Source organism: Chiloscyllium punctatum, chromosome 5 (assembly GCF_047496795.1).
Source record: "Chiloscyllium punctatum isolate Juve2018m chromosome 5, sChiPun1.3, whole genome shotgun sequence".
In the NCBI taxonomy this organism is placed as follows: Eukaryota; Metazoa; Chordata; class Chondrichthyes; order Orectolobiformes; family Hemiscylliidae; genus Chiloscyllium; species Chiloscyllium punctatum.
Window position 1 is genome coordinate 126,941,330 of NC_092743.1, and position 23,169 is coordinate 126,964,498.

The window sequence follows — 23,169 nt, forward strand, 5'->3', positions numbered from 1 at the left end:
AAGAAGATCCAAATGCTGATAGGAAGTCGCCAGTTTATGAAAGTCCAGGAACCAATGACTGCCCTGCAAAGACTTTGTGACTCTGCTCCCAAGGCTGGCACCTGTTCAACTAAAACTCTCTCACACCTTGAGGAGATGAGCACACTCTCAGTCACCTGCAAAACCACCAAACCCACTGACAAGAGGACAGATTTCTTGCAACAATAATTAGACAGACAGAAGACAAACACAGTTTGACACATCATGACAGTTTCCTCCATCCCTGAGTAAAACTAAACTGCACTCGGCTAAACCTGAATAACTCGAACATAAGTCAAATTCTCTATGCTGGACTTTACCTCATCAATATATTCCCATCCTTTTGACTGTCAGAGTGTCAAGTCAAAAGAAATATAGAAAGCCTAAAAGTCGTTTTGCCATGTGATCTTAGCTATCAGAAACAGAGAAAGAATTGAAAATTATCCTCAAATTCATCAGTAGGTGGTTATCTGCAATAAAATGTAGGTTCAAGGTAACATAATGAATGCACCTCACCCACACAAATTCCATTCTCCTGGTGGAGACCCACTGCTGGCAGTGTACACCACTGGACACGTGATGATAACTACTGTCACTTTCCCCTATAACACTCAACACTCCTGAGCATCAGACTAGAAGACCCCAAGTTACATGGCTGTTCACTCTATTCATAAAGAGTGAAATCCCACCCCCTTACAACATCCAGCTTAGTCATATTACTGCTTGCTGTTAGCTGATGCATCATCTCATTAACACAGAGCAGTACCGTCCCTGTATCAAACATATGGATGAACCATCTATGTTAATCAAAAAGGAGAACGATTGCACACAACACAGAACTCAGAAAGTAGCAAGCTCCTTCAATCTAATCCTAGAAATACATAACCTGTGAAATGGGGATAATGAACCTCCAATCCCCACCACACCAGAACACCACAAAGAGCAATGTGCACTATGATACAGTCCAAGAACCTTCCTTATTCAGTTATGCCTTAGGGATTGTCATGAAACAATTTTGACCATTCACGCTTATGCTGTATCCAATGTACACAAAACATGACAATGACCCGGGTGCATCAATGTGTACCTCTGTCAATAGCATGTACTAAACTGAACAGCTACTTTATAAAGCATATTTATTTTCCATTAAGGGAAAATGAAACAAGTAAAAGAATTTCATTCTTATATATTAACATATATAATAGAAATATCACGCAGCATGATTAATTAATCAAAAGCAAAATATTGCAGACTTTGGAACCACAAAATAGAAACTGAAATACAGGAATGAACAGATCATGGAGCATCTCTGGTGAGTGAAACAGAATTAGCATTTCAGATTGATGACCTTTCATCAGAACTGGAAAATGTTAGAGGTGGCAAATGCAGAACCAAGGATCAGGGAGCAGAGGAAGAAAAGGATATCTGGGAAAAGATAAGAGGAACTAATGCTACAATTTTTCTCATGCATTGTGTTATACAGTGATCATTAATCTGTACTTTAAGCTAAATGCATTAATACATTTTTTGAAACTAGTTATTGCTCGTGGATGATAAGTTCATTAAACTGAAATCTGAGTCTCATTATTAGCACCTTTAGTCTAATGAATGCTGATGATTAAACATGAAAACCTATCACGTTTAAATGGAGATGAGATTATATGTTTAAAATTGGGGCATTATAATGTTAATGCATTTTATAATCAGGGGCACTGAGTAATTATTCTACTGTACATCTTTTTTTCTTGCATTTGCAAAATGTTTGTGTCTTATCTTGTGAAACATCCTATCATGTAGAATTTGCAAGGTTTACAAAGAACATTGCTCTTTTAATAATGGGCTCATTATGTTCATATGGCCATTCTCAGCCTTGAGATATTGAAACACAAGCATAGATTTTTTGCTCAACTATGCAAGGAATTGAGGACTATTTTGATACAAAACACTCCAAGACTACAACTGCAAAAGCAACATAATAACTGCATTTTGTAACAGAGGATATTTTGCTTTCATGAGATAATATGTCAAGGTCTAAATTCTTAAAAAAAAAGCTAGGTTGGAAGTACTGCCAAATAGGGCAACGTTGTCCTTCTGGGAGAAGCATTTAAATATCTTCTGTTTAAATTCTCATTTTTTTCTAATTACAACAAAATCAAGCACTATGTCACCCTCTAATTCTATCAATATATTCTAATAATTAGATACAAATTTGAGTCACTTCTTTTATTACTTAAAATCCTTTGAAGAGATAATGTTTTGTCTATTTTTTCCATTTCTGGAAAAGATTAGATTAGATTTCCTACAGTATGGAAACAGGCCCTTCAGCCCAACCCAACCCTCTGAAGAGTAACCCACCCAGACCCATTTCCCTCTGACTAATGCACCTAACACTGTGGGCAATTTAGCATGGCCAATTCACCTGGCCTGCACATCTTTGGATTGTGGGAAGAAACCCACACAAACACAGGAAGAATGTGCAAATTCCACACAGACAGTCACCCAAGGCTGGAATCAAACTGCAGACCCTGGTACTGTCAGGCAGCAGTGCTAACCACTGAGCCACTGTGCCACCCCACATGTAATGTCGATTTTACAAGCAGCAATAATTGTGAGGAAGTCTTCTTTCAAAACTGAAAGGAAATGAATTCAAATATTTTGTTTAAATTTGTAATTAAGAGAAACTGGTTGATAATTTCTTAATTTAATCTTCATAAATTAGCTACATAAATTGCTTCTTAAACATTTAACTCATGGCCTTCTAGCTTCTGAATCTTTAATAACTCATACATATATTGGGCTTTTCATTTAATTCTACTGCTAAAAACAGAGCTTGATCTGACTTTCAAGTTATATATTTCAAAGTAAATTCTTCTGAACACAAACTTCTTCTGAATTGTATGCATTCACATTGTTATGCAATGCATTATTTTTCCACCTTCTGCCTCGCTGTTAATCTCATGTTTGGAAGGTTTACGAGTCACAAGTGTCCCAAGTGGTAAATATAATCGAGAATACAATGTTGCAAAGTATTACAGCAATAAATATTATGTCTTTCCAGTCAAACATTGAATTTAAACGAATTTCCTTGCTTGAAATGAAAAAAGAGCACTTTTGAGACTTGTTTATCATTTGTTTCCCTGATATAGGGCACCGTCAGAAAGTTAAGCCTTTTTTTATTTTTTAGTTATTTTCCTTTTTTTCTTTTTCTCTTTTTTTTCTTGCAGGTGGGGCCCAACCAGCAGCAGAGGTAGGCTCACGTGCAGGTGGGGCCCAGGCAGTAACCACAGTCCAGGTGCAGGTGGGGCCCAGGCAACAACAGCAGTCCCAAGTGCAGGTGGGGCCCAGTCAGCAGCAATGGCAAGGGGCCCCAGGCAACAGCAGTAGAAGCGGTCCTGGGTGCAGGTGGGACCCAGATAGCAGTGGTCAGAGCAGTTAAGCCTTTATTGCTAAATCTTAGTTACCCTGGAGAAGGTGAAGCATTTTCTTGAAACGATTCGGTCATTGTGGTGAAAATATTTCCACAGAACTCTTAGGTAATAACTTCCTGGATTTTGACTCAATGATATTGGAGGATCAGTGATACAGGGCAAAATTTTCTTATCTCTTCATGTTCTGTAGAGTCTTGAACAGTCCCCATCAGACTAGAGGGTAGCAAATGTAACCAGACTACTTTATAAAGGAGGGTGGGAGAGAACAGGGAGTAACGGACCAGCTAGTCCAACAATAGGAGAAGGTAAAATGCTAGAGTTTTTTTTTATAAAGGATGCAATGACATGAAATGAAGAAAACACCAATGTGATTAGACAACATCAGTGTAGATTTATGAAAAATAAATCAAGTTTGACAAACATACTGGAGTTTGTTGACGATGAAATTGGATATCAGAGAATCAGATGATGCGATATATCTGTATTTTCAGAAAGATTTTGATACAGTCCCACATAAGGTATTAGTTCACACAATTAAACCACATGGGAGTGGGAGTAACATGCCGCATGGATTGAAAATTGAGTGGCAGACAGGAAACAGAGATTAGGAATAAATTGGGGTGGAAAGCAGTGACTACTGGGGTACCACAGGGATCAGTGCTTGTACCCCAGTTATTCACATTATTACAATATGATGGTAACCCCATGTATCTGATGTCCTCATCTCTCTAAGTGGTAGAGGCTGTGATCCGAAAATTGTCCAAGTGGTTAAAAACCTGTTAAATTATATTCATGATATTTGATGCAATCCAGTACGTAGAAAGGGAATGATGTCGAGGGGATCCCCGCTAAAAATGATGTCTCCACTTGTGCTACATTTAGTCGCTTAATCATGGTATCTCCTTAACACCAATGCAAGTTTTCAGAATTGAGTAACACCATAGGCAAAACACCACTATCGAGTTATATCAATAAAAGCTGTTTATATTTGTATTTAAACAGAGGCGCTTTCCAACAGCTAAGCATCAGTAAATATCTTAACATTATTGATAAGCTGCCCGATCAATTGATGACTAACTTTGAAATGTTGAAAAAGGTTGAATTTTCTTTCAGTTTGCTTTATACCTGGTTGCAATTACACTGGAGCAGTAACATTAAAACATTGGGAGACTTTCTCACGCCACTGTTATTGAAACAAATACTTTAAAAACTGTAGTTCTGTTCCAACTAATTTATAGAGTTTGTGCTTAAATTTGCACCAATTCAAAACAAAATCTACTTTAAATTGGTCATTATATCACTTAATATAACTACAACCTCTTTTGAAATGTTAATTAAAGCAAAGGTGAATTGTAAATAGAAAGGTTTCCTGAAGTTCATCTATATTTCACTTGCAAGCAAATGTCCTTCATCCAGTTGATGTTTCAGATTGTTTTTAGATTTATCCTTTAGAAATGAAGGATTTCGAAGGACAGCTGGTAAAATTTGAATTAATTAAAGTCTGGGATAAAGAGCAGGCCAAATGGAGTTCATGTAACTAGTATTGATGTTGTAACAACCCATCTAGTTCACTAATGTCCTTTAGAGAAGGAAATTTACCACCTTTAACTGGTCTGGTGTATTTTGACTCAAGACCATAGCAAGGTGGTTGACTCTTAACTGTGCTCTGGCAATTAGGGTTGGGAAATCAATGCCCACATCCCATGAACAAATACAAAATGCAAAATGTTTGACCTTATAGAGGTTTACAAAATCATGAGGGGCACGCAGACAGTAAACAGACAAAATAGTTTCCCTGGGGTAGGGGAGTCCAGAACTAGACAGCATAGGTTTAAGGTGAGAGAGGAAAAATTTAAAAGGGACCTAAGGGGTAACATTTTCATACAGATGGTGGTGCGTGTATGGAATGAGGTGCCAGAGGAAGTGATGGAGTCTGGTACAATTATAATATTTAAAAAGCATCTGGCTGGGTTTATGAATATGAAGGGTTTAGAGGAATATGGGTCAAGTGCTGGCAAGTGGGACTAGATTAGTTTAGGATATCTGGTCAGCATGGACGAGTTGGATCATAGGGTCTGTTTCCATGCTGTGCATCTCTATGACTCCAAGACAGCATTCTTTGGAAGCTCCCTGGGTCAGATGCAGTTGAAAATCTGTTAAAAAAATTCAAAGAGTGCTAAAAATGTGGTAATCAATCTTGATTGTTCATCCAATGACATTTAGAAGAATCCACTATTTGTGGTGAGTTTCATGGAAGTTCTGCTATTGGATGGTTTGACTTGATTGTCTTCAAATGTAGCTGGAAGATGGATTTCTGTCTTATTCAGGTGTTTAAAATCATCACAAATTCAATTAATACCATTAAGCCTGGGTATAACAACCACTCATTAGACCATGTGGTTCTGTGACTAGGAAGATAATACCCATTCTTGTCATTTCTGCGAGTTGGCTTTCAACTGAGAAGCAGCAATGATCAGAGGAACCTTGGTGTGTGTGTCCATGGTGTACATGGCATATCAGCCAATCCTATGTTCCACCAATCCTTTGAGGTGGTGGGACAGGTAGACAAAGTGGTTAAGAAAGGCATATGGAATTCCTGCCTTCCTTAGTGGAGACATCAAGCCAGGACTGGAGAATTGTAGCTACGAGAGGAGATTGGTAAGGTTAGGGTTGTTTTCCTTGGAATACAGAAGGCTGAGGGGCAACATGATTGAGGGACACAAAACTGCGAGGAGTGGAGATAGAGTAATCAGGAGGAATCTTTTTCCCATGGCAGAGAGTTCAAAAACCAGGGGTCATATTCAAGCAATGGGGACATGGGGAAAAGTTATTTTAAGGAGAGAATGGTGGGTGTCTGGGTTTCACTGCTTGAGTTGCTGGTGGAGGAAGAGACCATAAACTCTTTTACAAAGTGCTCTAAGATGGAGGACCATGAGTCGTGTGAAGGAAAATGGGATTAGAAAGGATACCTGGGTGTGTTTGGATTGGCATGGATAGCATGGGTCGAATGTCTCCCCACCACCCCCCACCCTCCGTGGTGTATCATTTCTGTGGTTCTATCATGTGATGTCTGTTTGCCCACTTGCTGGACTCAGATTTGCAACTTTGCAACTGCTCCCACAGACATCACAGCCTGTAGCTCTGCCTTAGAGCTACAGATTTCTTCTCTTGTGATATTCTTATCAGATTTGAAGTGATGTCAGTCACTCTTTGAAGTATTCTTCAGTGTCAGGCATTGCAAAAATGCTTTCTTCTCTCGGGTTTATCAGATCACCAGATCTGTACAGAAGATCTTCACAGCAGAGCTCACTGGTGCAGGTACTCCCACAATGCTGTCAGGAAAGGAATTCAAGGATTTTGACCCAGTGACACTGAAGGAAAAAAGATATATTTTCAAGTTAGGATGGTGAGTGACTTGGAAGACAGGTTGGATGAGGTGGTGTTCCCATATATCAGCCACCATATTCTTTCTAAATGGTAGTGGTCATGGATTTGGAAGATGCATTCTGAGGGACCTTAGAGCAGTGCACCTTGTGGATAATACACTGCTGCTATAGTGGATGTTTGTGGATGCAAATCCAGTTAAGCGGGCTGCTGTTTCCTCACCGATGTCAAACTTCTTGAATGTTGTTGCAGCTGCACTCATCCAGGCAAGTGGAGAATATTCCATCACAACCCTGAATTGTGTCTTGCAGTTAGCAGTTAGGCTTTGAGGAGTTGGGTGGTGAGTTACTCACTGCAGGATTCCTGGTCTCTGCCCTGCACTTTTTGCCAGAGTATTTGTATGGTTAGTCCTGTTCAGTTTCTGCTCAATGATAACCTCCAGGATGTTGATAGTAGGGATTCAGTGATGGTAATGGCATTGGTTGTCAAGAGGTGATGGTTAGATTCACTCTTGTCAAAGATGATAATTTTCTGGCATTTGTGTGACATAGCTATTACTTGCCACTTGTTAGCTAAATCTGGATATTGTTCAGGTCTTGCTGCATGTGGGCATAAACTGCTTCAGAATCTGAAGCAGGCAAGCAGGAGGCTGGAAGAACACAGCAAGCCAGGCAGCATCAGGGGGTGGAGAAATCAATGTTTTGGGTGAAAATCTTCTTTCTGAAGCAGCATGAGTGGTGCTGAACATTGTGCAATCATTGGTGAATATCTCCCCTTCTGAATTTCTAATAGATGAAGGAGCTGAAGATGGTTGGGCCTAGGACACTAGCCCGAGGAATTCCTGCCAAGATACTCAGGAGTAGGAGTGACTGACTTCCAACAACCGCAACCTAGGTATAACTCCAAACAACGGAGATTTTGACCCAGTGACAAAAACTGGGAGATTTGTCCCCCAGTTCCCATTAAATCTAGTTTTTCTCAGGCTCCTTTATACCAGACTCTGTCAAATGTAGCCTTAATGTCAAGGGCAGTCACTCTGACCTCACCACTGGAGTTCAAATCATCAGAACCCTAAAGCTGCTCACCATGCTGAGTGTGCTGACATGCAGGTGGTCAGTATATGTTCTTCCAGAACCCATATGGTCTGGTATGTATGAGGATAACTACCTTCTGATCAATCTAAAAGAGTGTCTTGTAGCAAATAATAAAAAGCTTGCTGCTAACTTAGAATTACTAACATGTTACCAGGTGTGGGAAACATTATTACAGAAATTGGTGGGATGTCCTAGGCCTTACATCTGATTCCTTCAAGATTCTCAGTTAGTTTTCACACCGATCCTCATGAGCTTATCATAGGTGGTGTTGGTATTAACCCTTCCAGACCCATATATGCCAGTATTATTTGCCTATATGTGTGATATATGGTGAGGACCAGAGCTTGATGACTATAGGGTGTCCCAGGCTCTGTTTCGGCGGTGCTAGAAAGGATGCCACAGAGGCACTGAACATTTATTCTCATATCAGGGAGATATTGATGACAGAGGGGAATGGCAACATCACCTGTGGGTTTCCTTAGAGCTGACAATGAAAGTAATAACCAAAACTCCAACTGTCAACCATTTCACATATGGTACTTTTCTGCTTCTACATTTGGGGATTGCAACAATCAGCAAAAGTGTATGATTTGAAGCTACCCATCCCTTATGGATATTTACTGTATGTCCATCATAGAAACATTGAATCATTCAGTATAGAAGAGGCCCTTTGGCCCATCAAGTCTGAATTGACAAAAACACTCTAAATCAACATCAGTCACACTTTCTCACACTTGACCCATAGCCTTGAATGTTCTGACATTTCAAGGGCTCATTCGAGTATATTTTACAGCTCTTCCCCTCCATCCCTAACATTTCTATTACTTAGCAGTCCCTTAGGATTGAGGATGACCTCTTTCCAATCTGTGTTGTTGTCCTGAGGTGATTAAATATTCCAATACTGATCTGCAAGCCTGCCACAGGTGGGCAGGTGATGTTTAAAGTGGGTAGGTGATGTTTTTGGATTTCCATGCTCTATCTGCTTTTTGGATTTGGCCTCCACTTAGACCTATTCGAGATGATTGAAATGGTTGGTGCATTGACAGATGTTTCTTCGTCAGTTTGGGCAGCTTTGGGTTGGAAATTATGTTCTGAACCAAACAAAACCTCCCCCCAAAATATATTAAGAAGATAGCCTAGACCCTAATGTTTTTTTCTTTTAAAGGTAAGTGTTAAGTGTTGCATTCTGGATGCACTTTGATTGGTCAAATTAAGCAGCTTTAAGAAAAAACACACTTTATTTTATTCTGCTGTTAAAATGACAGGTAAAATAAAAATGAAAGAAAAGAATTGGCTTAACTTTAACCCAATTGAAATGCTTAACAAAACATTGTATGTATTAACTATTACTAATTAACTGCTCCAATATAGTAACATCCCATAAACACACCTCTCACATGCAATTCTGGCATCAGGAAGAGAACCCCTGCTTTTAGCTATAACCGAGAGAGGAATAAGAGCTTCCACATCCAGCTTCAAGACCTCAGCAACTGTAGAAAGCTAAAACTGAAAATCTCAGTTCTGTAGGAGTTTGGCCCCACCCATTCAGGCTGCTTCTATTGTTCCAACTTTCAAAACAAAACCAAGGCCTCGCAAGCAGTTGAGCAGATCAGTTGTCACCTTCATCTCAACTATTCTTCATGATGAAAGGGATAAAATAAATCTTTCAAAACTATAGCATTGTCCCAATTCCCATGAGGATATCCAGGGAAAATAAAATAATACTGATGACATATGCTGTAACATTGGCAATAAAATGATCAGGTATGCTTTATGCATTGGCTATCCATGAGCAAACTTGATGGGAGCTTTTCTCTACCTACATTGATCTCAATCAATTCATTACTAGACAATGATTCACACTCCCACAGGGTCAGGCCAACTCAGGATCACCTGTTTGATTACAAACAGGCAATCTCAGCGACGTTAACTATTGCAAGTGTACATTAATTAATGATTGGAAGGCTGGTACTAATGGTGCACATAGCAGCATTTATAATCTATAACCCATCAAAACATGTTTTTGTCGGATTTTTCTAAAATCACTGATGTTATTTTTCAGATGACATGATCTGAACTCTGAACAGTATTTACACACAGGACACGTGTCAGACTTGCAATTGCTTTTGTTATATTAACAAATAAATAATTAACATGACATTCTTTTGTCTGCTGTTTTAGTAGATGCTTTAACCCATGTCTCATAAGTAGGTTAATTGTATAACATAGGGGATATTAAGATTTCATCTGTGAATGCATCAACAGAAATACTTAGTCAAATTGCAGTTATGTGGTTTCTTGGGTTCACAACTTTACAAAATGTTTATGAATTAATTCAGTTTTCAAAAGTAAAAGTGGAATGATTGGCTGCAGAAATATTATAAAATAATAATAAACAATAATGTTCTCTGTGCTCACTCAAATAAGACAAAAAGGAGAAGTAGGCCGTTCAGCCCATCGAGTCTGTTCCACCACTCAATGTGATCATGGCTGATCTCATAATCCACAACCTCACTTTTCTGCCTCTTCCCCATAACCTTTGATTCCCTTACTGATTAAAAATCTATCACAGCCTTGAATGCACTTGATGTCCCAGCCTCAATAGCCCTTTGTGGTAAAGAAATCCACTGATTTACTGCCCGCTGAGAGAAGAAATTCCTCTTCATCGCTTTCTTAAAGTGTGACCCCTTTTGCTGAGACTATCCCCTCTGGTCATAGATTCGCCCACAAGATGAAACATCTACCCAGTCGTCCAAAGAATCTTATATGTTACAATAGTGACCCCTCTCATTCTTTTATATTCCAACATGTACAGTGCTAATCTACTCAAGACAGTCTCTCCATACCTGGTAACAGTCGAGCAAATCTTCTCTGGATTGCCTCCAAGGCTAGTATATTTTTTCCTTAGATAAGGAGCCCAATACTGTAGACAGTATTACGGTTTAATATGGTTACACCGCCACAGCTTGCTATTACACAATGCAGAACATGAGAAAAGATTATCTATGTGATAAAGGAAATAACTGTTAGTACTTTTGAAGCTAGTATTGTTCATTTTATTGGATTGTTTTATCAATTACTAAATAATGGAAGGATTTGAAGCAATAACTTCTGTTGTTGCCTCAATTTTACAAGTACCTGTTGCTTTCTATAATAATTTCAATTTGCAAATATATTCAAGAAATATTTAGCAACTGTGAAAGGAGATTTATTAATTTCAAGGCTTCCATAAATACAGTTACTCCCAGACCTGGGTGCATTAGTAACTATTCCCCTTGAAATATGTTCTGACTGGGAGAATGAACAGAATGAACACAGAATAGGACAAGTTGCAGAGAGAAGGAGAAGGGATCCAAGCAGGTATTCATTTCCCCTAAAGAGATGTAACTTACTGCTCCCAGCTACAGCAAGATTACAGAACAGGAGGGCATTTAGGTAGGTGAGGTCTTAACATGTCCAGACCCTGGCATATGTTTTGCTACTGCCAGAATTAAAGTTCAGGACAGGAAAGCCATGGTTGATATTCCTGCTCAGCTACTAATCCAGAAAAGGCATAGCATGCAAACATTTTTGCTGGCTGGATATGTTTGTAAGAAGCCCCAAAGTATTCAGTAGATTAGGTATCAAGATTCACTGTTGATTGTCCATGCTACACAACCTCGTCATGATGAGCAGCCACTGCTCTCTGTGGTTGGTCTTTCTGTGAAGGACACATCAATTGTTAACTATCCCTCACCTTATTTTCCTCTGTCACAAAATGTCTCGTGTCTGCTGAGCCACAATGTAAAACTGAAAGCTAATACAAACTAAATGTTCCAAATTAAATTCATGAATGAAATGCTTCCATATTGCATCTTAATGTTGCAACTAATTATGTTTGCACATTCCCACAGTGCGGCACAGTGGCTCAGTAGTTAGCACTGCTGCCTCACAGCTCCAGGGACTGAGTTCAATGCCAGCCTCAGGTGACTGTCTGGGTGGAGTTCGTCTGTGTGAGTTTCACCGGGTGCTCTGATTTCCTCCCACAGCCCAAAACTGTGCAGGCTAGGTGGATTGGCCATGCTAAATTACCCATAATGTCTAAGGATGTATAAATTAGGTGGATTAGCCTTTGGAGAGTGGGGTGTGGACTTGTTGGGATGAACGGCCTGTTTCCATAATGTTAGCGATTCTACGAAAATATGTCATTTTTCAATGTAGTGTTGCTACCCCACTGGCTGGAGCACAAGTGGTGGAAAGCTGATGATTTGCATCACTCTGTGCCCTTCAGAAGATTGGAGTCCAAGTTGTGTAGGTACACTCATAGTGGTGTTCATTAGGTTCTAGGATTTTAACCCAGTAACAGTAAGGGAATGGCAATATCGTTCCAAGTGAGGATGGTGAGTGGCTTGGAGGGGTGGTGTTCCCATCCATCAGCTGCCTGTATCCTCTAGGAGATAGGGTCACGGTTTTGAAAGCTGCCATTGACAATGCACCTTCCCTTAAGACATGCTGTACAATGCAAACATTTCAGCCTAGCTTGAACCGGTGCTGATCACTCGCAACATGACCCCTCCTGTTCATGCATCCATTCAATCCACTGCAGGACTAGGCGCTGACTGAAGGCTGAAATCACTGAATTGAGCAGGCAGCACACAAAGTTGATGCAGACTGAATTACAATCAATGAGCAAAGTTTGACATTACTTTCCATTCACACATTTCCAGAAGTTATTAAGTGTGTTCAAGCAGGTCAAAGCATAAAAATATGAAGTTTATGCATGCTATTGTCAGAGGGTTATTAACTTGCAACATTGAAGGTTGTAGATAATTAAGCTGTAAAGGTAGCTAGAAAAGTAACCTTTGTAGTTTGAACAATTTCATAAATAAGCCTTTGTTTAGAATTGATAAGATACTACATTTAAATAGTTCTGAGAGTCAAATAATATTTAATGCAGAAATATATTTTCAAATTGTAATAACTTTAAAAGATATATTCAGTGAATGTTTAGTTTTCAGGGACAGCTCTTGTTAGGTACTATAAAGTTAATGTTGAGCATTTTTAAATTGTTGGGTTGAGAAAATTTTATGCTAAAGAGCACTCAACAAGTAATTGTGTCGGTGTATTTACCTAATCAGTAAGAATACTGTGCAATTAATGAATGACAAAGACACATGTGATCTCCACAAGAAGCATAAAGATTGTGATCAGTTGCCCAACATTCCTGTGACAAAGTACACAACAGTTTAAAATAAATAACTAATGTCATTATATATCTAATATATACTTTACAGAAAAGTTTATTACTATCTTAGAAAGTGATGACACTAACATTCAAGCCTGGCATCTTTCCTACATTACTGTATCACCAATAGGAACAGTCCATCAGCAAGCAGTCTTCAGCTGTGTGGGCTGAGTACCTTCAAGATGTGTCATTCATAGAAATACCTACAATGCGAAAGCAGGCCATTCAGCCCATCAAGTCCACTTTGATCCTCCAAAGGCCCACCTCCCCTAACCCTATTCCTGCAACCCTGGATTTCCAATGGCTAATTCACCTAACCTACACATCCCTGAACTCTATGGGCAATTTCCCATGGCCAATCCACCTAACCTGCACATCCTTGGACTGTGGGAGGAAACCAGAACACCCAGAGGAAATCCACGCAGACATGGGGAAAACGTCTAAACTCCACACAGACAGTCACCCAAGAGTGGAGTCAAACTTGGGTCCCTGGCGTTGTGAGGCAGCAGTGCTAATCACTGAGCCACAGCACCACCCATTACAGCAAGTTACATTTTTATAAACTCAAAACGTCTTGTCTTAATTGTTTCAGTTGCTTTAGTGTCAATTAATTTTCCTTCTCTTTCAACTTCAAACTTTAAGGAATCCAAAGCTGGCGTGAATGTATCATGAATACCACAAGGAAAATTTCAACAAGGAATACTGCAGGCCAGAATTTTAGTGGTGTAAAATAGGCAGATTTAAGGACAGTTCAGACCGTAAATCCAAAATCTCTGATTAAAAATATAACACAAGTGATAAAATACTCTATTGTTACACATTCACATTTACAGGTGAGCAAGGTTACTCACATAATCTTAGTTGATCTGTCCAGAGAAAGACTAAATTGCAACCTCACCCATTGTAGCATTCCTTTCCTTTACAGATGACTCCAGTTTACCAATTTATCATCCATTGTCAATTCATTGAAGTAAATCCCGACTCTGTGAAAATGTAAAATGCAACATAATGAATTGGTAATCATTTTTATAATCTCATTATTTTTATATCAATTGAGTTAGATGCTATATTGTCTATTATCCATTGTACACGAGCACCCAAAGAGAATGGCATGATTTTTACCATTTCACCAACCTGGAGATTTAATTCCAGTGTCCACTGATCAACTCTCCAAAGTTAAATTCTAAATTATTTGTCCGAGCCACAAACAGCAAGGGCCCAACACTGATCACTGCAAAACTCCACCAGATACGGGCTTCTGGTCAGAAAATCACCCCTCGGCCATCAGCCTTTGCTTCCTCCATCTACCCAGACATGACTTCCTTTCAGAAAAACCATATTGGTGATTCTTGATTAATCCCTATCCCTTAACAATACTTCCAAAGTAGGGCATTATCTAAAGCAGGAAACAATGAAGTCTTGTGAGAGGGCAAAATGGTAATTATGGGTGAGTTGAACTAGCACATTGATTGGATTAATCAGCTTGGCAAAGGTAGCTTCGAAGAGTGTATGAGGGATTGTTCCTTAGAGCAACATGTCATGGAGCTAACCAGAGAACTGACTGTTTTAGATTTGGTATTATGTAACAAGGATTGATAAATGGTTTTGTAGTTAAAGATCCTCTTAGAAGGAGTGACCAAAACATGCGAGAGTTTCAAATTCAGATTGACAGAGTAAAGACAGCCATTTACAAGAATTTTAGTGTTGGGCAAAGGACTGAAGACCATTCAGAACCTCCTCTGTGTCTATCCTAATTTCTTTAATTATATCACATTAGAACATAGAACAGTACAAAACAGTTAAGGCCCTTCAGTCTGTAATGTTGTGCCAACCTTTTATCCTACTTTAAGATCAAACTAACCTACATACCCTACATTTTATTATCATCCGTGCACCAATTCAAGAGTCACTTCATTGTCCCTAATGTCTCTGACTCTATTACCACCACTGGCAGTGCATTCCATGCACCCACGACTCTGTGTAAAGAACCAACCTCTGACATCTCCCCTAAACCTTCCTCCAATTACCTTACAATTATGCCCCCTCGTGATCGCCATTTCCACCCCGTGAAAAGGTCTCTGGCTATCCCTGTATCTATGCCTCTCATCAATCTTGTACACCTCTATCAATTCACCTCTCATCCTTCTTCGCTCCAATGAAGAAAAATCTAGCTCCCTCAAGCTTCCTTCATCTGACCAGCCCTCCAGTCCACACAGCATTCTGGTAAATCTCCTCTGCATCCTCTCAAAGGCTTCCACATCCGTCTTATTATGAGGTGACCAGAACTGAACACAGTATTCCAAGTGTGGTCTAACCTGGGCTCTTTAGAACTGCAGCATAACCTTATGGCTCTTAAACTCAATCCCTCTGCTAATGAATGCCAACACACCATACTCCTTTTTAAAAACCCAATCAACTTGGGTGGCAACTTTGAGAGATTTATGGACGTGGGCCTCAAGATCCCTCTGTTCTTCCACACTGCCAAGAATCCTGCCTTTAACCGTGTAATCTACATTCAAATTTCACCTCCCAAAATGGATCACTTCACATTTTTCCAGGTTGAGATCCATCTGCCACTTCTCAGGCCAACTCTGCATCCTGTCAATGTCCCGTTGCAACCTACAACAGCCCTCCACACTATCCACCACTCCACCGACCTTTGTATCATTGGCAAACTTGCTAATCCACCCTCCCACTTCCTCATCCAAGTCAATTATAAAAATCACAATGGGCAGCAGACCCAGAACACATCGTTGCAGAACACCACTGGTCACTGTGCTCCAGGCTGAATATTTCCATCAGCTCCCACCCTCTGTCTTCTATGGGCCAGCCAATTCTGTATCCTGACAGCCAGATTTCCCTGTATCCCATGCCTCCAAACTTTATGAATGAGCCTACCATGGGGAACTTTATCAAACATCTTGTATACCACATCCACTGTTCTACCATCATCAATATATTTTGTCACATCCTCAAAGAATTCAACAAGACTTGTGAGACATGGCCTGCCCCTCCCAAAGCCATTCTGACTATCTCTAATCAAGCTATGCTTTTCCAATTAATCATAAATCCCTGTGTCTCAGAATCCTCTCCAATAATTTGCCCACCACCAATGTAAGACTGACTGGTCTGTAATTCCCAGGGTTGTCCCTATTCCTTTTCTTGAATAACATTTGCCACTCTCCAATCATCTGGTACAATTCCAGTGGACAGTGAGGATGAGAAGATTATTGCCAAAGGTACAGCAATCTCTTCCCTCACTTCCCATAGTAACCTTGGGTATATCCCGTCTGGCCCAGGGGACTTATCTATCCTCATGTTTTTTCAAAATTTCCAGCACATCCTCCTTCTTAACATCAACTTGTTCAGGTGTATCAGCCTGTTTCATGCTGGCCTCACAAACGACAAGGTCCCTTTCACTGAAGCAAAGTATTCCTTAAGGACCTCCCCTACCTCCTCTGACTCCAGTCATAAGTTCCCTCCACTATCTCTGATTGGTCCTACCCTCACTCTGGCTATCCCCTTGTCCCTCACAAAAGTGTAGAAAGCCTTGGGGTTTTCCTTAATCCTATCTGCCAAGGCTTTTTCATGCCCCCTTCTAGCTCTTTTAAATCTATTCTTCAGTTCCTTCTTGGCTACCTTATAATCATCTACAGCCCTGTCTGATCCTTGCTTCCTCAACCTTAAATAAGCTTCCTTCTTCCTCTTGACTAGATGTTCCACATCTCTTCTCATCCATGGTTCCCTTACCATACCATTCCTTCCTTGCCTCAGTGGGACAAACTTATCTAACATTCAAAGCAAGTGCTCCTTAAATAATCTCCACATTTCTGTCCGTGAGAATATCTGTTCCCACTTTATGCTCCACAGTTCCTGCCTAAGAGCATTTTAATTCCCCCTCCCCCAATTAAATATTTCCCATACCGTCTGCTCCTATCCCTCTCCATGACTATAGTAAAGGTCAGGGAGTTGTGATCACTATCACCGAAATACTCTCCCACTGAGAGATCTGATACCTGATGTGGTTCGTTGCCAAGCATAATGATTTCGCTGCTCGTTGGATGCTGCCTGAACTGCTGTGCTCTTCCAGCACCACTAATCCAGTATATAAATTTAATATAGCCTCCCCTCTAGTCAGCCTATCTACATATTGAGTCAGGAACCCTTCCTGGGCACACCTGACAAAGTCTGCTCCATCCAAGATATTTGCACTGAGGAAATTCCAATCGATATTATATATTAATTATATCCTTCTTGCTGATTTGTATACCTACATCATCTCCCTCCCACCAGTGAACACTGACACAAAGTATTTATTTAGACCCTACCTACATCCGTCAGATCCATGTACTGTGGTCTTTAATAGGCCCTATCATTTAACACTTAATGTGCTTGCAAAATAACTTAGGATTTCCTTTTGTTTTACCATCCATTCTCCCTCCATGCCCAATTTTTGTTCTCCTAATTTTCTTTCCAAGTTCCTCCTTGAACATTCTGTTCCCCTAGGGCTTCTGTTATTTTGAACCCTGGATATCTGCCATTACCCTCCCATTTTCTGTTTGTCCAATCTCATGTATCTCTCGATATCCACATTTGGTCTCTATCATAACCCTGATCTCACCTCTTTTTCTAATTTCTCTTTGATGTCCCCTTGTACTTGCGCCAAGTTCATCTTATTCATGAGATCCACTTCTGACTTTCTGAACCCTATTCTCACAAAACAGTTTTCCACCCAACTTCCCCTTTTGGCTCCCAGGTTAGTTTATCTTGCTAACCATTACATCTCTTCAAATCTGCTAACATCAGCCCACTCCACAAGGTTGTACAGATATTGTTCTTAAGAAAACGACGTGCTATGTGACTGTAGCAAAGGAAAACTTTTCCTTTTCATTCTTTTAGGCCTACCTGTAATCTTTGACATGGTGAACCACAGATCTCCCTCCAGCATCTCTGTACCATTATCTAGCTGGGTGAGACTTCTTTCATCTTGTTCCATTCTTAACTATCTAATTGTATACACAATACATTGGTAGGGTGATTAAGAAGGCATATATCATTCTCACCTTTATTAGTTGAGGTATAGAATTCAATATTTGGTAGCTTGTGATAGATCTACCTAGGACATTGATTAGGCCACGGCTGGAATACTATGTGCAGTTCTGACTATCACACTTTCGGAAGGACATGAGAACTCTGTTGTGGGTGCAGAAGAGATGCATCAGGATGTTGCTCAGGCTGGAGTGCCTTCAGCTGTGTTTTCCTTGGAGCAGGGAAGGTTGAGAAGAACCCTGACTGAGATCTACAAAATTATGAAGGACATCATAGGGTTGATAGGAAGACACTTCCCTTTCAAAGAGGTGTAAGTAATCAAAGGGCAAAGAATTAAGGTGAGGGGGAGAACAAAGAGGAGATTTAAGGAGAATATTTTTGTCCTAGAGTGTGGTGAGTATCTGGTACTCACTGCCTGAAATGATGGTGGAGCCAGGAACCACTACAACATTTAATAAGCATTGAATGAAAATTTGAAGCACCATAGTATCCAAGGCTGTGAGCCCAGTGCAGGGAGATATGATTAAAACAGATGCTTGATGATTGACATGGACACAATGGGCCAAATTGTTTTAGTACTATCAGCAGCAACAGTTCTCTTCTCAGTCCACATCACTCCCTCTGATATTCCCCAAGGATCTTTCATTGGAATCTTTTGATTTTTCATCGATGTTCAAAGCCTGGATCCCTAAGCAACATGAAAATCTTCTGTAATCTGACCCCCTTTGCAGAAAGTCATGGGTAATTCATATGAACTGCTATCCCCACAGTGTATTGGCTGATGGAGCAGTTGTACTTTTGAAGCAATTTGGTAACACTGTAGTGACTTTACAAGTTATTATCTACAACATTATCTCTGAAGAAAGGTAATTACTTGGAGCTGGTGTATCCATTCACCATTGCTCTTCCCTCCAATTCAATGTGCTCATCCCTATAAAAGCAGTAGTATGGTGGCCTGGATTTCCTGGGACCTCATGGTCAAGTACTTGCTGCCTTGGGTCAAGTGGGAACTTTGTTGCACATTGAACTTGTAAATATCATTCAGAAAGCATTTGATGGTGCTCATGACCTGGGAGGAGATACCAGGTCCTATCAGTGTTATAACTGCTTCACCATTTGGTACATGTAACCAAATAATTTTCCTTGCTCAACCTCCCTCACTCCTTTCCACTGTTTACTGCTTGCTGTGCATCGTTTACTCACAGCTTTCCTGGCCCCATTCTAGGGTGCTCTTTTCACCTGCTCAGGCATATTCAGACATGATTTCAGATATCAAAATAATTACATTTGAAAGCAGGGCAGCAAGTTGCACTAAAAATATGTTTAAAATTAAGCCATTGCATCCAAAAAGTGACTGCTCTGATAAATGGAATTTGAAAATGCTGGCACAGAAAGTGCAGGAAGTGGGTGTTTCCTTGTTTGGGGCAGAAGGACACCCACCAGAAATAAAAGACGGACTTGGCAGTGGTTAGCAGATGCCATCAATGCAGTCCACATGGCCCAGAGATCTTGGATCTTGATCAGAAAGAAGATGCATTTCTGAAGAAAACTGTTAAGGCAAGACAGAAGAATATGTTTCCATGTTAAGTAGCTGCCTGAAGATACAATTTAGAAGCAAGTATTTTCCTATAACTTCTGTAAGGACAGAAAAGAGCTGGCGTTTCGAGTCTAACTGACCCTTTGTCAGTTTGCTTTTTTCCTATAACTTGTAATTCATTTACTGCTCCCCCCTTCAAAGTTTATGATGTTCGGTCCTACTAAGTAGAAACAGCCTGCTACAGCTTACCATGTATGATTGTACTGTGGTGTGACACGAGCAGCAATTCTGACTGAAATTCCTCTGTCACACTGAAATTGTGAAGAGCTTTTATCCTTGTGTAATAGCTGAGCTACATACACACACTGACTCCTGGTCAAGCTGACTGAGTGACATCTAGCATTTGTAATATCTCAAAACCATTCCCTTGTTTGCAGAACATGGTACCACTCCAACAGTGGGAAATGGCACAAACTGGATTTGCTGGAAGTAAGTCCTTTAAGAGTTTTGAGCAAAAAGAGATTCAGTTTCAAACTTGCATTGTTCCATACTTTACACCAAACTGGAGAACTGCATAGGACCACTTAATGCCTATTTGGAAAGATGTATGGGACTGGGTGGACAATGCAATCTGGTGCTCTTAGGTTATGAGAATGGATTGAAACTAGTTTGGGGTCTCAGCCACTTGCTTGACTGTTATGTAGCAATCCTGGGAGATATTCCCAGGGAATGCCTGTTAAGATGCAGCCTCCAGGTCCACTGCCTATTAACAATGATCTGTCGGTCCTTGAGGCAAGCAAGTGGGACTAGTTCAGTTTGGGAATGTGGTTGGCACACACAAGTTGGACTGAAGGGTCTGCTGCCATGCTGTATAACTCGATGACTCTATCTAATCAAAGGCCCTCCAACCTTGGATATCAGCAGTCCCGACAGCAGATTTAAGCACTGCTGAGTTTGCAAGGGCAAATGTTGAAGTGCCTTTTGTGGAGGTACTTACTCCTCAAAAATGATCAGTAGTCACAGCTGCCAGTTAGAGGATGGGCAGCGACTGAAGCTTTGGTTGGTGGAGGTCACTGCAGAAGTTCCTGCAAGCTCCCATAATGCCAGCATTCAGCAGGCAGCCTCCAGGTATCTGCCAGGCCTCACACCGAGTGGGCAGAATCTTGGGAGGGGAAGGGGTAATGGCAGCTCTCAACCATCCACTGAAGGGCCAATGGGAGCCTCGCTTCACCTCTTTCTGAAAACGCCCCCAATTTACATGTTGGTGACAGGCTTCCCCTGGGGTGGGGTTGGGGGGAAGGATCTCTGGGGATGGGAAAGTCCCAGATGAGGGAACCAAATGTAATATCACCAAGTTTGCCCACAAGGCAAGACTGGGTGGTTGAGGAGAATGCAGCGATGCTTCAACATGAACAAGTTGAGCAAGTGGGCAAACGGCACATGATGCATAATGTGGATGAATGTGAGGTTATTCACTTTGGTAGCAAAATCTGGAAAATAAATTCTTATCTGAATGGTGATAGATTGGAAAAGAGGAAAATGCATCAAGATTTGAGTGTCTTTATACAAGTAAGCATGTAGGTACAGCAAATGATGAAGAAGGCAAATTGTATGTTGATCTTCATAGCAAGAGGATTTAAGTACAGGAACTGGGTTGCCTTGCTGTAATTGTACAGGTAAAAACAATGACTGCAGCTGCTGGAAACCAGATTCTGGATGAGTGGTGCTGGAAGAGCACAGCAGTTCAGGCAGCATCCAAGTAGCTTCGAAATCGACGTTTCGGGCAAAAGCCCTTCATCAGGAATAAAGGCAATGAGCCTGAAGAGTGGAGAGATAAGCTAGAGGAGGGTGGGGGTGGGGAGAAAGTAGCATAGAGTACAATGGGTAAGTGGGGGAGGGGATGAAGTTGATAGGTCAAGGAGGAGAGGGTGGAGTGGATAGGTGGAAAAGAAGATAGGCAGGTAGGACAAGTCCGGACAAGTTGGGGGGACAGTTACTGAGCTGGAAGTTTGGAACTAGGGTGAGATGGGGGAAGGGGAAATGAGGAAACTGTTGAAGTCCACATTGATGCCCTGGGGTTGAAGTGTTCCGAGGCGGAAGATAAGGCGTTCTTCCTCCAGGCGTCTGCTGGTGAGGGAGCGGCGGTGAAGGAGGCCCAGGACCTCCATGTCCTCTGCAGAGTGGGAGGGGGAGTTGAAATGTTGGGCCAGGGGGCGGTGTGGTTGATTGGTGTGGGTGTCCCGGAGATGTTCCCTAAAGCGCTCTGCTAGGAGGTGCCCAGTCTCCCCAATGTAGAGGAGACCGCATCGGGAGCAACGGATACAATAAATGATATTAGTGGATGTGCAAGTAAAACTTTGATGGATGTGGAAGGCTCCTTTAGGGCCTTGGATAGAGGTGAGGGGGGAGGTGTGGGCGCAGGTTTTACAGTTCCTGCGGTGGCAAAGGAAAGTGCCAGGATTGGAGGGTGGGTTGTTTGGGGGCGTGGACCTGACCAGGTAGTCGCGGAGGGAATGGCCTTTGCGGAAGGCGGAAAGGGGTGGGGAGGGAAATATATCCCTGGTAGTGGGGTCGATTTGGAGGTGGTGGAAATGTCGGCGGATGATTTGGTTTATGCGAAGGTTGGTAGGGTGGAAGGTGAGCACCAGGGGCGTTCTGTCCTTGTAATGGTTGGAGGGGTGGGGTCTGAGGGCGGAGTGCGGGATGTAGACGAGATGCGTTGGAGGGCATCTTTAACCACGTGGGAAGGGAAATTGCGGTCTCTAAAGAAGGAGGCCATCTGGTGTGTTCTGTGGTGGAACTGGTCCTCCTGGGAGCAGATCCAGCGGAGGCGGAGGAATTGGGAATACGGGATGGCATTTTTGCAAGAGGCAGGGTGGGAAGAGGTGTAATCCAGGTAGCTGTGGGAGTCGGTGGGTTTGTAAAAAATGTCAGTGTCAAGTCGGTCGTCATTAATGGAGATGGAGAGGTCCAGGAAGGGGAGGGAGGTGTCAGAGATGGTCCAGGTAAATTTAAGATCAGGGTGGAATGTGTTGGTGAAGTTGATGAATTGCTCAACCTCCTCGCGGGAGCACGAGGTGGCACCAATGCAGTCATCAATATAGCGGAGGAAGAGGTGGGGAGTGGTGCCAGTGTAATTACGGAAGATCAATTGCTCTACGTAGCCAACAAAGAGACAGGCATAGCTGGGGCCCATACGTGTGCCCATGGCTACCCTTTTGGTCTGGAGGAAGTGGGAGGATTCAAAGGAGAAATTGTTTAGGGTGAGAACCAGTTCGGCCAAACGAATGAGAGTGTCGGTGGAAGGATACTGTTGGGGACGTCTGGAGAGGAAAAAACGGAGGGCTTAGAGGCCCTGGTCATGGCGGATGGAGGTGTAGAGGGATTGGATATCCATGGTGAAGATGAGGCGTTGGGGGCCAGGGAAACGGAAGT